Here is a 15,161-nt window from a genome sequence, read left to right on the forward strand (position 1 = left end):
ATATGAGTTTACCGTGAGACCTAGATGTCATTTGCTTATGTGGTTTGCTTGTGATCTTGCTGAAATTCTGGTTATGAGTTAGACATAGTTGCAACCACAAGATCAAACAGAGTTCGTCAAAGTTTTTCTTTTGTCTCTTTTAGTTTGTCAACTAAATTGCTTGAGGACAAGCAAGGCTTTAAGTTTGGGGGAGTTGTTACGTCTCCGTCGTATCTACTTTTCCGAATTCTTTTGCCCTTGTTTTGGACTCTAATTTGCATGATTTGAATGGAACTAACCCAGACTAACGTTGTTTTCAGCAGAATTGCCATGGTGTTGTTTTTGTGCAGAAATACAAGTTCTCGGAATGACCTGAAAATTTACGGAGAATTCTTCTGGAATTAATGAAAAATACCTGCGCAAAGATCCACCGGAGGAGGTGTGTGTTGGAATTATGCCCTAGAGGCAATAATAAATGTATAGTTATTATTATAATTCATGTATCAAGATAATAGTTTATTATCCATGCTATAATTGTATTGAATGAAGACTCATTTACATGTGTGGATACATAGACAAAACACCGTCCCTAGCATGCCTCTAGTTGGCTAGCCAGTTGATCGATGATAGTCAGTGTCTTCTGATTATGAACAAGGTGTTGTTGCTTGATAACTGGATCACGTCATTGGGAGAATCACGTGATGGACTAGACCCAAACTAATAGACGTAGCATGTTGATCGTGTCATTTTGTTGCTACTGTTTTCTGCGTGTCAAGTATTTATTCCTATGACCATGAGATCATATAACTCACTGACACCGGAGGAATGCTTTGTGTGTATCAAACGTCGCAACGTAACTGGGTGACTATAAAGATGCTCTACAGGTATCTCCGAAGGTGTTAGTTGAGTTAGTATGGATCAAGACTGGGATTTGTCACTCCGTGTGACGGAGAGGTATCTCGGGGCCCACTCGGTAATACAGCATCACACATAAGCCTTGCAAGCAATGTAACTTAGTGTAAGTTGCGGGATCTTGTATTACGGAACGAGTAAAGAGACTTGCCGGTAAACGAGATTGAAATAGGTATGCGGATACCGACGATCGAATCTCGGGCAAGTAACATACCGAAGGACAAAGGGAATGACATACGGGATTATACGAATCCTTGGCACTGAGGTTCAAACGATAAGATCTTCGTAGAATATGTAGGATCCAATATGGGCATCCAGGTCCCGCTATTGGATATTGACCGAGGAGTCCCTCGGGTCATGTCTACATAGTTCTCGAACCCGCAGGGTCTGCACACTTAAGGTTCGACGTTGTTTTATGCGTATTTGAGTTATATGGTTGGTTACCGAATGTTGTTCGGAGTCCCGGATGAGATCACGGACGTCACGAGGGTTTCCGGAATGGTCCGGAAACGAAGATTGATATATAGGATGGCCTCATTTGATTACCGGAAGGTTTTCGGAGTTACCGGGAATGTACCGGGAATGACGAATGGGTTCCGGGAGTTCACCGGGGGGGCAACCCACCCCGGGGAAGCCCATAGGCTTTGGGGAGACACACCAGCCCTTAGTGGGCTGGTGGGACAGCCCCAAGGGGGCCTATGCGCCAAGAGAAGGAAATCAAAGGAAAAGAAAAAAAAAAGAGGGAAGAAGTGGGAAGGGAGGGGGACTCCTCCCACCAAACCAAGTCCAACTCGGTTTGGGGGGGGGAGTCCTCCCCCCCTTGGCTCGGCCGACCCCTTGGGAGTCCCTTGGACCCCAAGGCAAGGTCCCCCTCCCTCCTCCTATATATATGGGGCTTTTAGGGCAGATTTGAGACGACTTTCTCACAGCTGCCCGACCACATAGCTCCATAGTTTTTCCTCTAGATCGCGTTTCTGCGGAGCTCGGGCGGAGCCCTGCTGAGACGAGATCATCACCAACCTCCGGAGCGCCGTCACGCTGCCGGAGAACTCTTCTACCTCTCCGTCTCTCTTGCTGGATCAAGAAGGCCGAGATCATCGTCGAGTTGTACGTGTGCTGAACGCGGAGGTGCCGTCCGTTCGGTACTAGATCGTGGGACTGATCGCGGGATTGTTCGCGGGGCGGATTGAGTGACGTGAGGACGTTCCACTACATCAACCGCGTTCTCTAAACGCTTCTGCTGTACGATCTACAAGGGTACGTAGATCACTCATCCCCTCTCGTAGATGGACATCACCATGATAGGTCTTCGTGCGCGTAGGAAAATTTTTGTTTCCCATGCGACGTTCCCCAACAGTGGCATCATGAGCTAGGTTCATGCGTAGATGTCTTCTCGAGTAGAACACAAAAGGTTTTGTGGGCGGTGATGTGCGTTTTGCTGCCCTCCTTAGTCTTTTCTTGATTCCGCGGTATTGTTGGATCAAAGCGGCTTGGACCGACATTACTCGTACGCTTACGAGAGACTGGTTTCATCGTTACGAGTAACCCCCTTTGCTCAAAGATGACTGGCAAGTGACGGTTTCTCCAACTTTAGTTGAATCGGATTTGACCGAGGAGGTCCTTGGATGAGGTTAAATAGCAACTCATATATCTCCGTTGTGGTGTTTGCGTAAGTAAGATGCGATCCTACTAGATACCCTTGGTCACCACGTAAAATATGCAACAACAAAATTAGAGGACGTCTAACTTGTTTTTGCAGGGTATGATTGTGATGTGATATGGCCAACGATGTGATGTGATATATTGGATGTATGAGATGATCATGTTGTAATAGTTAATATCGACTTGCACGTCGATGCTACAGCAACCGACAGGAGCCATAGGGTTGTCTTTAAACTAACGTTTGAGATGTTCCAGGAGTTGAAGTTTATCTTTCAAAAGAACGCCCGGATCGAGAGGTATGAGACCTCCGATAAATTCTATGCTTGCAAGATGGAGGAAAACTCGTCTGTCAGTGAACATGTGCTCAAAATGTCTGGGTACTCAAACCGTCTAGCTGAACTGGGGATTGAACTCCCGCAAGAAGCTATCACTGACAGAATCCTTCAATCACTGCCGCCAAGCTATAAAGGCTTTGTGTTGAACTACAACATGCAAGGGATGAACAAGTCTCCCGGCGAGTTGTTTGCGATGCTGAAAGTCACAGAGTCTGAACTCCGTAAAGAGCATCAAGTGTTTATGGTGAGCAAGACCACTAGTTTCAAGAGAAACGGCAAAGGAAAGAAGGGCAATTCAAAGAAGAGCGGCAAGCCTGTTGCCAATCCGCCGAAGAAACCCAAAGTTGGACCTAAGCCTGAAACAGAGTGCTTCTATTGCAAGGGTATGGGTCACTGGAAGCGCAATTGCCCCAAGTATCTGGCAGATAATAAGGCGGGCAAAGAAAAATCAGGTATATTTGATATACATGTTATTGATGTGTACTTAACCGGCTCTCGTAGTAGTGCCTGGGTATTTGATACCGGTTCTGTTGCTCACATTTGCAACTCGAAGCAGGAACTGCGGAATAGACGAAGGCTGGCGAAAGACGAAGTGACGATGCGCGTAGGAAACGGTTCCAAGGTTGATGCAATCGCCGTCGGCACAGTGTCACTTCAACTACCATCGGGATTAGTGATGAACTTAAATCATTGTTATTTAGTGCCTGCGTTGAGCATGAACATTATATCTGGATCTTGTTTATTGCGAGACGGTTACTCTTTTAAGTCTGAGAATAATGGTTGTTCTATTTCTATGAGTAACATCTTTTATGGTCATGCACCGAATGTGAGAGGATTGTTCATATTGAATCTTGATAGCGATACGCATATACATAACATTGAGACCAAAAGAGCTAGAGTAAACAATGATAGCGCCATATTTTTGTGGCACTGCCGCTTGGGTCATATTGGTGTAAAGTGCATGAAGAAACTCCATGCTGATGGACTTTTGGAGTCACTTGACTTTGATTCACTTGACACGTGCGAACCATGCCTCATGGGCAAGATGACTAAGACTCCGTTCTCCGGAACAATGGAGCGTGCAAGTGACTTGTTGGAAATCATACATACCGATGTGTGTGGTCCAATGAGCGTGGAGGCACGCGGCGGATATCGTTATTTTCTCACCTTCACTGACGATTTAAGTAGATATGGTTATGTCTACTTGATGAAGCACAAGTCTGAAACATTTCAAAAGTTCAAGCAATTTCAGAGTGAAGTGGAAAATCATCGTAACAAGAAGATCAAGTTCCTATGGTCTGATCGTGGGGGTGAATATCTGAGTTTCGAGTTTGGTACTCACTTAAGACAATGTGGAATTGTTTCGCAGTTAACACCGCCTGGAACACCACAGCGTAATGGTGTGTCCGAACGTCGTAATCGTACTTTGTTAGAGATGGTGCGATCTATGATGTCTCTTACTAATTTGCCGTTATCATTTTGGGGTTATGCATTAGAAACAGCTGCATTCACTTTGAATAGGGCACCATCGAAATCCGTTGAGACGACACCATACGAACTGTGGTATGGCAAAAGGCCAAAGTTGTCGTTTCTTAAAGTTTGGGGATGTGATGCTTATGTCAAAAAGCTTTAGCCTGAAAAGCTGGAACCCAAAGCGGAAAGGTGCGTCTTCATAGGTTACCCAAAAGAGACAGTTGGGTACACCTTCTATCTCAAATCCGAGGGCAAAGTGTTTGTTGCTAAGAACGGAACTTTTCTCGAGAAGGAGTTTCTCTCGAGAGAATTGAGTGGGAGGAAGATAGAACTTGACGAGGTTGTCGAACCTCTCATCCCTCTGGATGGTGGCGCAGGGCAAGGGGAAACCTCTGTCGTTGCGACGCCAGTTGAGGAGGAAGTTAATGATGATGATCATGAAACTCCAGTTCAAGTTTCTGTTGAACCACGCTGGTCGACGAGATCACGCGCTGCTCCAGAGTGGTACGGTAATCCCGTCTTGTCAATCATGTTGTTGGACAACAATGAACCTGCAAATTACGAAGAAGCAATGGTGGGCCCAGATTCCAACAAATGGCTAGAAGCCATGAAATCCGAGATAGGATCCATGTATGAGAACAAAGTGTGGACTTTGGAGATACTACCTGAGGGCCGCAAGGCTATTCAGAACAAATGGATCTTTAAGAAGAAGACGGACGCTGATGGTAATGTGACCGTTTATAAAGCTCGACTTGTGGCAAAGGGTTTTTCACAAGTTCCAGGAGTTGACTACGATGAGACCTTCTCACCCGTAGCGATGCTTAAGTCCGTCAGAATCATGTTAGCAATAGCTGCATTTTTCGATTATGAGATCTGGCAGATGGATGTCAAAACGGCGTTCCTTAACGGTTTCCTTAAGGAAGAGTTGTATATGATGCAACCCGAAGGTTTTGTCGATCCTAAAAATGCTGACAAGGTGTGCAAGCTCCAGTGATCCATTTATGGACTGGTGCAAGCATCTCGGAGTTGGAACAAACGCTTTGATGATGTGATCAAAGCATTTGGGTTTATACAAGTGGTTGGAGAATCTTGTATTTACAAGAAAGTGAGTGGGAGCTCTGTGGCGTTTCTAATATTATATGTGGATGACATATTACTGATTGGAAACAACGTAGAGCTTTTGGAGAGCATAAAAGGTTACTTGAATAAAAGTTTCTCTATGAAGGACCTAGGAGAAGCTGCTTAAATTCTAGGCATTAAGATCTATAGGGATAGATCAAAACACCTGATAGGACTTTCACAAAGCACATACCTTGATAAAGTTTTGAAGAGGTTCAAAATGGAACAGTCCAAGAAAGGGTTCTTGCCAGTGTTACAAGGTACGAGATTGAGTAAGACTCAGTGCCCAGCAACTGATGAAGATAGAGAGCATATGCGCTCCGTCCCCTATGCTTCGGCCATAGGTTCTATCATGTATGCGATGCTGTGCACTAGACCGGATGTTAGCCTGGCCATAAGTATGGCAGGTAGGTTCCAGAGTAATCCAGGAGTGGATCACTGGACAGCGGTCAAGAATATCCTGAAGTACCTGAAAAGGACTAAGGAGATGTTTCTCGTGTATGGAGGTGACGAAGAGCTCGCCGTAAAAGGTTACGTCGATGCAAGCTTTGACACAGATCCGGACGACTCTAAGTCGCAAACCGGATACGTATTTATTCTTAATGGGGGTGCAGTAAGCTGGTGCAGTTCCAAGCAAAGCGTCGTAGCAGATTCTACATGTGAAGCGGAGTACATGGCTGCCTCGGAGGCAGCTAAGGAGGGTGTCTGGATGAAGCAGTTCATGACGGATCTTGGAGTGGTGCCAAGTGCACTGGATCCAATAACCTTGTTCTGTGACAACACTGGTGCCATTGCCTTAGCAAAGGAACCAAGGTTTCACAAGAAGACCAAACACATCAAACGACGCTTCAACCTCATCCGCGACTACGTCGAGGAGGAGGACGTAAATATATGCAAAGTGCACACGGATCTGAATGTAGCAGACCCGCTGACTAAACCTCTTCCACGGCCAAAACATGATCGACACCAGAACTGTATGGGTGTTAGATTTATTACAATGTAATTCACATGGTGATGTGAGGGCTGGATTATTGACTCTAGTGCAAGTGGGAGACTGTTGGAATTATGCCCTAGAGGCAATAATAAATGTATAGTTATTATTATAATTCCTTTATCAAGATAATAGTTTATTATCCATGCTATAATTGTATTGAATGAAGACTCATTTACATGTGTGGATACATAGACAAAACACCGTCCCTAGCATGCCTCTAGTTGGCTAGCCAGTTGATCGATGATAGTCAGTGTCTTCTGATTATGAACAAGGTGTTGTTTCTTGATAACTGGATCACGTCATTGGGAGAATCACGTGATGGACTAGACCCAAACTAATAGACGTAGCATGTTGATCGTGTCATTTTGTTGCTACTGTTTTCTGCGTGTCAAGTATTTATTCCTATGACCATGAGATCATATAACTCACTGACACCGGAGGAATGCTTTGTGTGTATCAAACGTCGCAACGTAACTGGGTGACTATAAAGATGCTCTACAGGTATCTCCGAAGGTGTTAGTTGAGTTAGTATGGATCAAGACTGGGATTTGTCACTCCGTGTGACGGAGAGGTATCTCGGGGCCCACTCGGTAATACAACATCACACATAAGCCTTGCAAGCAATGTAACTTAGTGTAAGTTGCGGGATCTTGTATTACGGAACGAGTAAAGAGACTTGCCGGTAAACGAGATTGAAATAGGTATGCGGATACCGACGATCGAATCTCGGGCAAGTAACATACCGAAGGACAAAGGGAATGACATAAGGGATTATACGAATCCTTGGCACTGAGGTTCAAACGATAAGATCTTCATAGAATATGTAGGATCCAATATGGGCATCCAGGTCCCGCTATTGGATATTGACCGAGGAGTCCCTCGGGTCATGTCTACATAGTTCTCGAACCCGCAGGGTCTGCACACTTAAGGTTCGACGTTGTTTTATGCGTATTTGAGTTATATGGTTGGTTACCGAATGTTGTTCGGAGTCCCGAATGAGATCACGGACGTCACGAGGGTTTCCGGAATGGTCCGGAAACGAAGATTGATATATAGGATGACCTCATTTGATTACCGGAAGGTTTTCGGAGTTACCGGGAATGTACCGGGAATGACGAATGGGTTCCGGGAGTTCACCGGGGGGGCAACCCACCCCGGGGAAGCCCATAGGCTTTGGGGAGACACACCAGCCCTTAGTGGGCTGGTGGGACAGCCCCAAGGGGGCCTATGCGCCAAGAGAAGGAAATCAAAGGAAAAGAAAAAAAAAAGAGGGAAGAAGTGGGAAGGGAGGGGGACTCCTCCCACCAAACCAAGTCCAACTCGGTTTGGGGGGGGAGTCCTCCCCCCCTTGGCTCGGCCGACCCCTTGGGAGTCCCTTGGACCCCAAGGCAAGGTCCCCCTCCCTCCTCCTATATATATGGGGCTTTTAGGGCAGATTTGAGACGACTTTCTCACGGCTGCCCTACCACATAGCTCCATAGTTTTTCCTCTAGATCGCGTTTCTGCGGAGCTCGGGCGGAGCCCTGCTGAGACGAGATCATCACCAACCTCCGGAGCGCCGTCACGCTGCCGGAGAACTCTTCTACCTCTCCGTCTCTCTTGCTGGATCAAGAAGGCCGAGATCATCGTCGAGCTGTACGTGTGCTGAACGCGGAGGTGCCGTCCGTTCGGTACTAGATCGTGGGACTGATCGCGGGATTGTTCGCGGGGCGGATCGAGGGACGTGAGGACGTTCCACTACATCAACCGCGTTCTCTAAACGCTTCTGCTGTACGATCTACAAGGGTACGTAGATCACTCATCCCCTCTCGTAGATGGACATCACCATGATAGGTCTTCGTGCGCGTAGGAAAAATTTTGTTTCCCATGCGACGTTCCCCAACAGTGTGCCAGTGGGCCACAAGCCCCTGGGCCACGGCCACCCCCCTGGCCACGCAGTGAGGGCTTGTGGGGCCCACGTGGCTCCACTGGCCCCAAACTCAGCTCTATATATTCCGTTTCGCCCGGAAAAAAAATCAGGGAGAAGGATTCATCGCGTTTTACGATACAGAGGCGCCGCCACCTCGTGTTCTTCATCTGGAGGGCAGATCTGGAGTCCGTTCCGGGCTCCGGAGAGGGGAAATCGTCGCCATCGTCATCATCAACCTTCCTCCATTGATAATTCCATGATGCTCTTCACCGTTCGTGAGTAATCTCATCGTAGGCTTGCTGGATGGTGATGAGTTGGATGAGATCTATCATGTAATCGAGTTAGTTTTGACGGGGATTGATCCCTAGTATCCACTATGTTCTAGATTGATGTTTCTACTACTTTGCCATGCTTAATGCTTGTCACTAGGGCCCGTGTGTCACGATTTCAGATCTGAACCTATTTTGTTGTTGCCAATATATGTGTGTTTCAGATCCTATCTTGCAAGTTGTAGTCACCTACTATGTGTTATGACTCGGCAACCCCGGAGTGACAATAGCTGGAACCACTCCTGGAGATGACCATAGTATGAGGAGTTCATGTATTCACCACGTGTTAATGCGTTGGGCCGGTTCTTTATTAAAAGGAGAACCTTAATATCCCGTAGTTTCCATTAGGACCCCGCTGCCACGGGAGGGATGGACAATAGATGTCATGCAAGTTCTTTTCCCTAAGCACATATGACAACATACGGAATACATGCCTACATTAGATTGATGAACGGGAGCTAGTTACTTATCTCTCCGTGTTATAGCTGTTACATGATGAATCACATCCGGCACACTCATCCATCACCGATCCACTGCCTACGAGTCTTTTACTACTGGTCCTTGCTACGTTACTTTGCTGCTGCTGTTACTTGCTCTGCTGCTACTGCTGTCACTTACTACTGTTGTCACTAATGTTGTTACTTGCTACTTTGTTGTTACTTGCTGCAACACTTTACTGATGCCATTGATACAACAAGTTAGGAATAGTCTGCCGTCAACAGACCTGTTTCTGGCACCGTTGCTATCATACCACTTTGCTACTGATACTTTGCTTGCAGACACTAATCTTTCAGGTGTGGTTGAATTGACAACTCAGCTGCTAATACTTGAGAATATTCTTTCGCTTCCCCTGAGTCGAACCAACAAATTTGGGTTGAATACTCTACCCTCGAAAACTGTTGCGATCCCCTACACTTGTGGGTTATCAGCTGGACAGGTGGGCCGCTCTGTAACTACTACTGAAGGGCCGAACTATAATACGACGCCGTGTTCGGCCAGGAAACCTCCAAAGCCTTGGTGTGTGCTCCAAGTCAAGATGGTAGAATCGACATGTTTATCCCTTGAGGATAACCGACCATATGTAACCCAAGGTACCCTTGGTGTTTATATAAAACGGAGGGTCTTAGTTCGTAGAGGAGAGAACCACCATCTAGGGTTTAGCTCGTCTGATCTCGGGTAGATCAACTCTGTAATCGTCATACACACATCAATATAATCAAGCAGGACGAAGGGTTTTACCTCTTTGAGAGGGGCCGAACCTAGGTAAATATTTTCCCTGTTATTTCATGTCCCCCATTGATCCAAGATTCACATCTCGTGACCCCTACCCGAGATCTGCCGGTTTTGACACCGACACGATCAAGACAAAGACTCTTCCCCACCGATGTAGCCGACTAGGACTGTTATCCTAGGCCACTTTTACATTATATAAGCCAAGGCTCGGCTAGTCGTTACAGAAGGATCTCATATTCATTAGAACAATCTCGTGATAGATGCATGTACTCTGTACTACACCCCCATATCAATACAATAAAAAGCAGGATCTAGGGTATTGTCTCTTCGAGAGACAGCCCCAACCTAGGTAAAAATTTATGTCCATCTTACCATTGCTCCAATATGCCTAGATTAGGACCCCTACCTCAAGATATACCCGGTTTAGCACAGACAATGCATGGCATATGTTATTGTGCTAACCCGTGGAAAAAGGCAACCTCGGAAAACGTGTTAGACCCTATATATGTGGATGGGGGTACCAAGGTTCAAATCATATACTTGGCATTGGTGTTCAAGTTTTCCTGAATTTGTTTCAGGTTTTCCAGCAATGTTTGTTTAGTGGGAGAAGATGTCTATGTCAACTATGAGGAATCTGTGGTGGCTTTGTCAATCTCAAGATGTTGTTGTGACTTAATTCTCGGTATAAGGGTGAATATACTTCCATGTATATGAGCCTCTATGGACACATTCAGGTAATAGTTTATCCAAACGATCTCATATTTTACACAAGTGTGTAATTTGGACGGGCAAACAATGTTATAGAAGAGAGTTTCCATTTTTTGCATAAAAAAATTATTTCCCATTTTCCGAGTGCAAAAAATGGATTTTTTTGTGAAGAACTTACCAAATATTTGTTGCAAAATTGGACCCATGATATTTTTCCAAAAATATTAGATCATACTTTATGTACAATTGACCAAATAGTTGCATCTCAAAAGGTTTCCATCCACCTCTAGTCGAAAAGACAACTTTTCGTCGATTAAGTAGGAACTTAGTCCAGTTTGAACTACAAGTGCTTGATAGTTCACTCATGATTTTTTATAAAAAATCAATTTTAGGCGCACAAGTAGTAGTTTGATCAAATAGCCAACAATTTTTTTGCAAGATTCCACCCCTAACTATGAATGGTCATGCCCGCTAGTGTGCGCATATTTTCAAATCAGCATAAAAAATTCCAAAAAAACAAGAAAAAGGAAAACATTCACATTGTGCCCATCTTGGGAAGGCAAAAAACGTTGCGAGAGTGAGATTCCAACATGTTTAAAAAAATCATTTTTGTATTTTCCAAGTGCTAAAAATGGAGGTTTTTTTGTGTACTTGATACTAAGGATATGGTGTAAAATGGCACCACTCCATTTTTCACTCAAGGTAGAGCACATTTTATGGATTATTCGCAAAATGTTTGACTTGTCAAACTTTCTGCCTATTTATAGCCATTTGAATGCGTTTTTGGCTTTTATAAAAAGTAGATCATGTACTTGAGATAACAATAGAATGAGAAATTCACCAACACAAAAGTTATGCATCTTTTTGAGATGAATCAATTTGATTTTAGGATCATACCAATCCAAGATCATACATAAAATTGACAGTGTAATTACACCTCCATGATGCCGGCCTCGGCGGACCGAAATTGGCCTAAAGCGGCGTCGAGGAGAGGGCACTGGTCGGGAAACTGGGAGGGGCTCAACAAAGCGAGTAACTACCACATGTTGCATGCTGAACACACCACGTGGAAGCAAAAAAATTCCGTCTTTGCATGTGCTATCGGGTGTTTTTTTAACTTCTTGGATTTTGCTTGGGTTTTTTCTAGGATTTGGCATTTTTTTGGGAAGCAACTATTTTCCACGAGAAGCATATGTGCTTATGTGGGAAGCGCAATGTTCTTCTCCGAAAAGGAAAAAAATCATAGTCCGTGTTTCTGCGAGAAGCATTATTTTGCTTCTGATTGTGCTTTCGCGAGAAACACAGTCTGTACTTCCTGAACAAAAGAGAGGCAAAACCTGCCCTTCTGATAGAAGCACAAGTTAGGCTTTCCGAGAAAAGGAAAAATCACAACTTGTGCTTCTGCGAGAGGCACAATTGTGTTTTCACGAGTAACACAAGTTGTAGTTCCCTCAAAAATGGGAAAAGCGCAGTGTGTGCTTTCAAAAAAGTGAAAAGCACATTTGGGCCGTCGGCCTCCAGTTTGTTTTCTTTCTCTTTTTGTTTTTTGTTTTTTGTTTTTTTGCTTGCCTTTTTTCGTTTTTGTTTTCTAAAAAAATAGGTTTCCTCTTTATTGGTTTATGATTTTTTCATAAAAAATGTCCATTGAAGTCTATTAACATTGGATTTAGTTTGAAAGATCTTGATGTGAGGAATCGAACAGTGAAGCCAGTTCCGACACGGACACACAATTCAAGAGATAAACTGTTTAGAAAAACAAATCTATGAACCGAAAGAAAAACTTCCATATTGCGACAAATGATGCACATACAGTTCACCACTTGTCACCATGAGAGAAGCTAAGGAGTGACATCTGCAAGAGGTACCCCTTAACTTATGATTTTCGATTATTCAAATTCTAAAAATAATAATGGAAAACGATTCACTCTAATGGCAACATTGCTACTAAATGTGAGCCTAAACTTTAATTTTTGGTATTATTTAGGTGGAATGGTATTCTGATAAAACAAACCAAAAATATTTGGATGGCTTGATAAGGCACAACAATAGTGGGGGTGGGCTGCCACCCGGTCCCCCCAACGTGGCCTCGTATCAGTTTTGTAAAAAATATCAAAACGTTTATCTCTTGAATAGTGCGTTGAAACCAGGAACCATTTTTATAGTTGCATTTATTATGTCGTGTTCTTCCTTACTAGATCCCATGTTAATTAAATTGGGTGTGCTTTTTCCAAAAATCCGAGAAAAAAATAGGAATAAATCATGAATCAATAAGAGGAAAACACGGTTTTTTCGAAACCATGAAAAGACCCGAAGACCAGAAGCACACCTGTATTTTTCAATTCTTCTTTTCAAGCACATTTGTATTTTTCACTTTTAGAAAAGCACACATGTGCTTTCATTTTGTAAGTTGTGCTTCTTGCGGATGCATAAGTGTCTTTAAAAAAAATGCACATTTGTGTGAAGCATGGATGTACTTCACGCCGAAGCACAATTGTGTTTGTCATAAAGCACAACTAGAAACACAGTTGTGGTTCCCGAAAACCGCTGTTGTGCTTCACCGTGATGTAGAGTCGTGTGTTTTGACACAGCGTGCTTTAGAAGAAACAAAAAATGTGAAATAATATTTCACCAAAACCTAAGGGAAACTATGCAAATTCAAAGACCCAAGAATTAAAAAAACGAAAACGTGTGAAAAAAAATTTGGGTCCCCACGAGTGCACCACATATGGCGGTGGGTGGAGACACCATATGGCGGTGGGTGGAGCATTATTTAGTCGCTACATTCTAGACCACTCGGGCCTTATTTGGTACTAAGGTTTGGGTTTTTGAGGGGATTGGTGGGATAATCCCTACAGGGATTGGATGAAACCCCAACCTTCATCCAATCCCTTCAAATCCTCATTTATCCCCAATCCACTAGGTAGGGGTAGTGTATTAGGTATTGAGAAAAAAAAACACTAAAATTTAAGGATTTATGAAGAAATGTGTGGATGAAACATGTCAAATACACTAAAACCAAATGATGTTATGGGATATGTGATGATTTAGGGGTTTGACCGAAATAATCTCTACTAGTTCTCTAAAATACACTAGTACCAAACAAAGGGTCACTGATAGACGTAGCGTAGCGTTGCGTGAGGCACCCCTAAATGGACCAACCCAAGCGCGAGAACAACTTCGGCTTCTCTAGGTCATGTTTTATTATTTTATTACTTTTACTTGTATTTCAAATGAATAATATTTTAAATTAATGCTTGAGAAACTTCCTCGCGCATTTAAAAAATAAGTATGCAGTTTTACAAAAATGTTAATGCAACATATAAGAAATGTAGATACTATTCAAGAACTAATAATTTGTGATACCTACAAAATGTTCACTTGTTTCAAAAAAATTGTTACTGACAATTATAAAAAGAAGTTTTAAAATGTTAGAAAATATCGTGTCATTCACAAAAATGTTATTATCAATACAATAAAAGTATGTAACATTTTAAAAATGTCGACCAATTTAAAAAAAATGTTTGGTGACACTCAACCAAATATTTATACAATTTAACAAAATTGTTGGCATAATTCAAGAAAAAAGTACCTTCAAAAAGTTCATGCATTACAAAAATATGTTCATGATATTTGTAAACGCTTATATAACATATAAACATGTTCATGTAGTTTTAGTATTGTTGCTATGTTTTTCAAAAAAGGGTAACGTGTCTTTGAAAAAACTATACAACATAAATTTGTTTCATTCCATTAAAGGAATGGTCACGTGTGTTTGAAAAATTGACAAAACGTGTTCAAACAATATTCAAGAAACATCTATTTTAAAAGAAATTTATACAAAGTGTGTATGAGTTTATAATAAAATTAAGTAATTTGTATTATAAGTAGAAAACAAAAATACATAAAACAATAGGAAGAAAACCAAAAAATAGGAAAGCGATGCTTAATTTTTTCGAAAAAGAAAATAAATAAATAAACATGAAAGAAACACACACAAAACTGAAAACTACAAGAAGATCGATAAGAAACCAACACAAGAAACACACAAAACTGAAACCACAAGATAAAGCGATAAAAACTCAAAACAATAAAAACACTGAACAAAAGAACGCGAAAAAAAAAATTCTCGGGGTAACTTAGAATGGGCTTGCCCGGTAAGCCTCAGTGCGGAAACGCTTTTTGTTCAGCAGTTCATTTAGTGGTCCGTCCAATGCCCAATTATGTTCTGTTTTCTTTCTTTTATTACTTTTAGTTTTCAGTTTGATTCTTTGGTTTGTTTTACTGCTTTGCTTCGGATTTCCTATTTATCTGCGTTTCTTCATAGGTTTTGTTTAGCTTTTCTGTTTCGAAAAGCATGCCTATTTTTATAACACATATTTTACATTTTTCGTATATTTGTGGAAAAAAATAAACACATGATTATTATTTTATTAATTATGTGTATCGACTATTTTACGGATAAATGTTAAAAAATCATATACATGTTGAACATTTTTTGAATGATATGA

This window comes from Hordeum vulgare, chromosome 2H, assembly GCF_904849725.1.
Source record: "Hordeum vulgare subsp. vulgare chromosome 2H, MorexV3_pseudomolecules_assembly, whole genome shotgun sequence".
Taxonomy (NCBI): Eukaryota; Viridiplantae; Streptophyta; class Magnoliopsida; order Poales; family Poaceae; genus Hordeum; species Hordeum vulgare.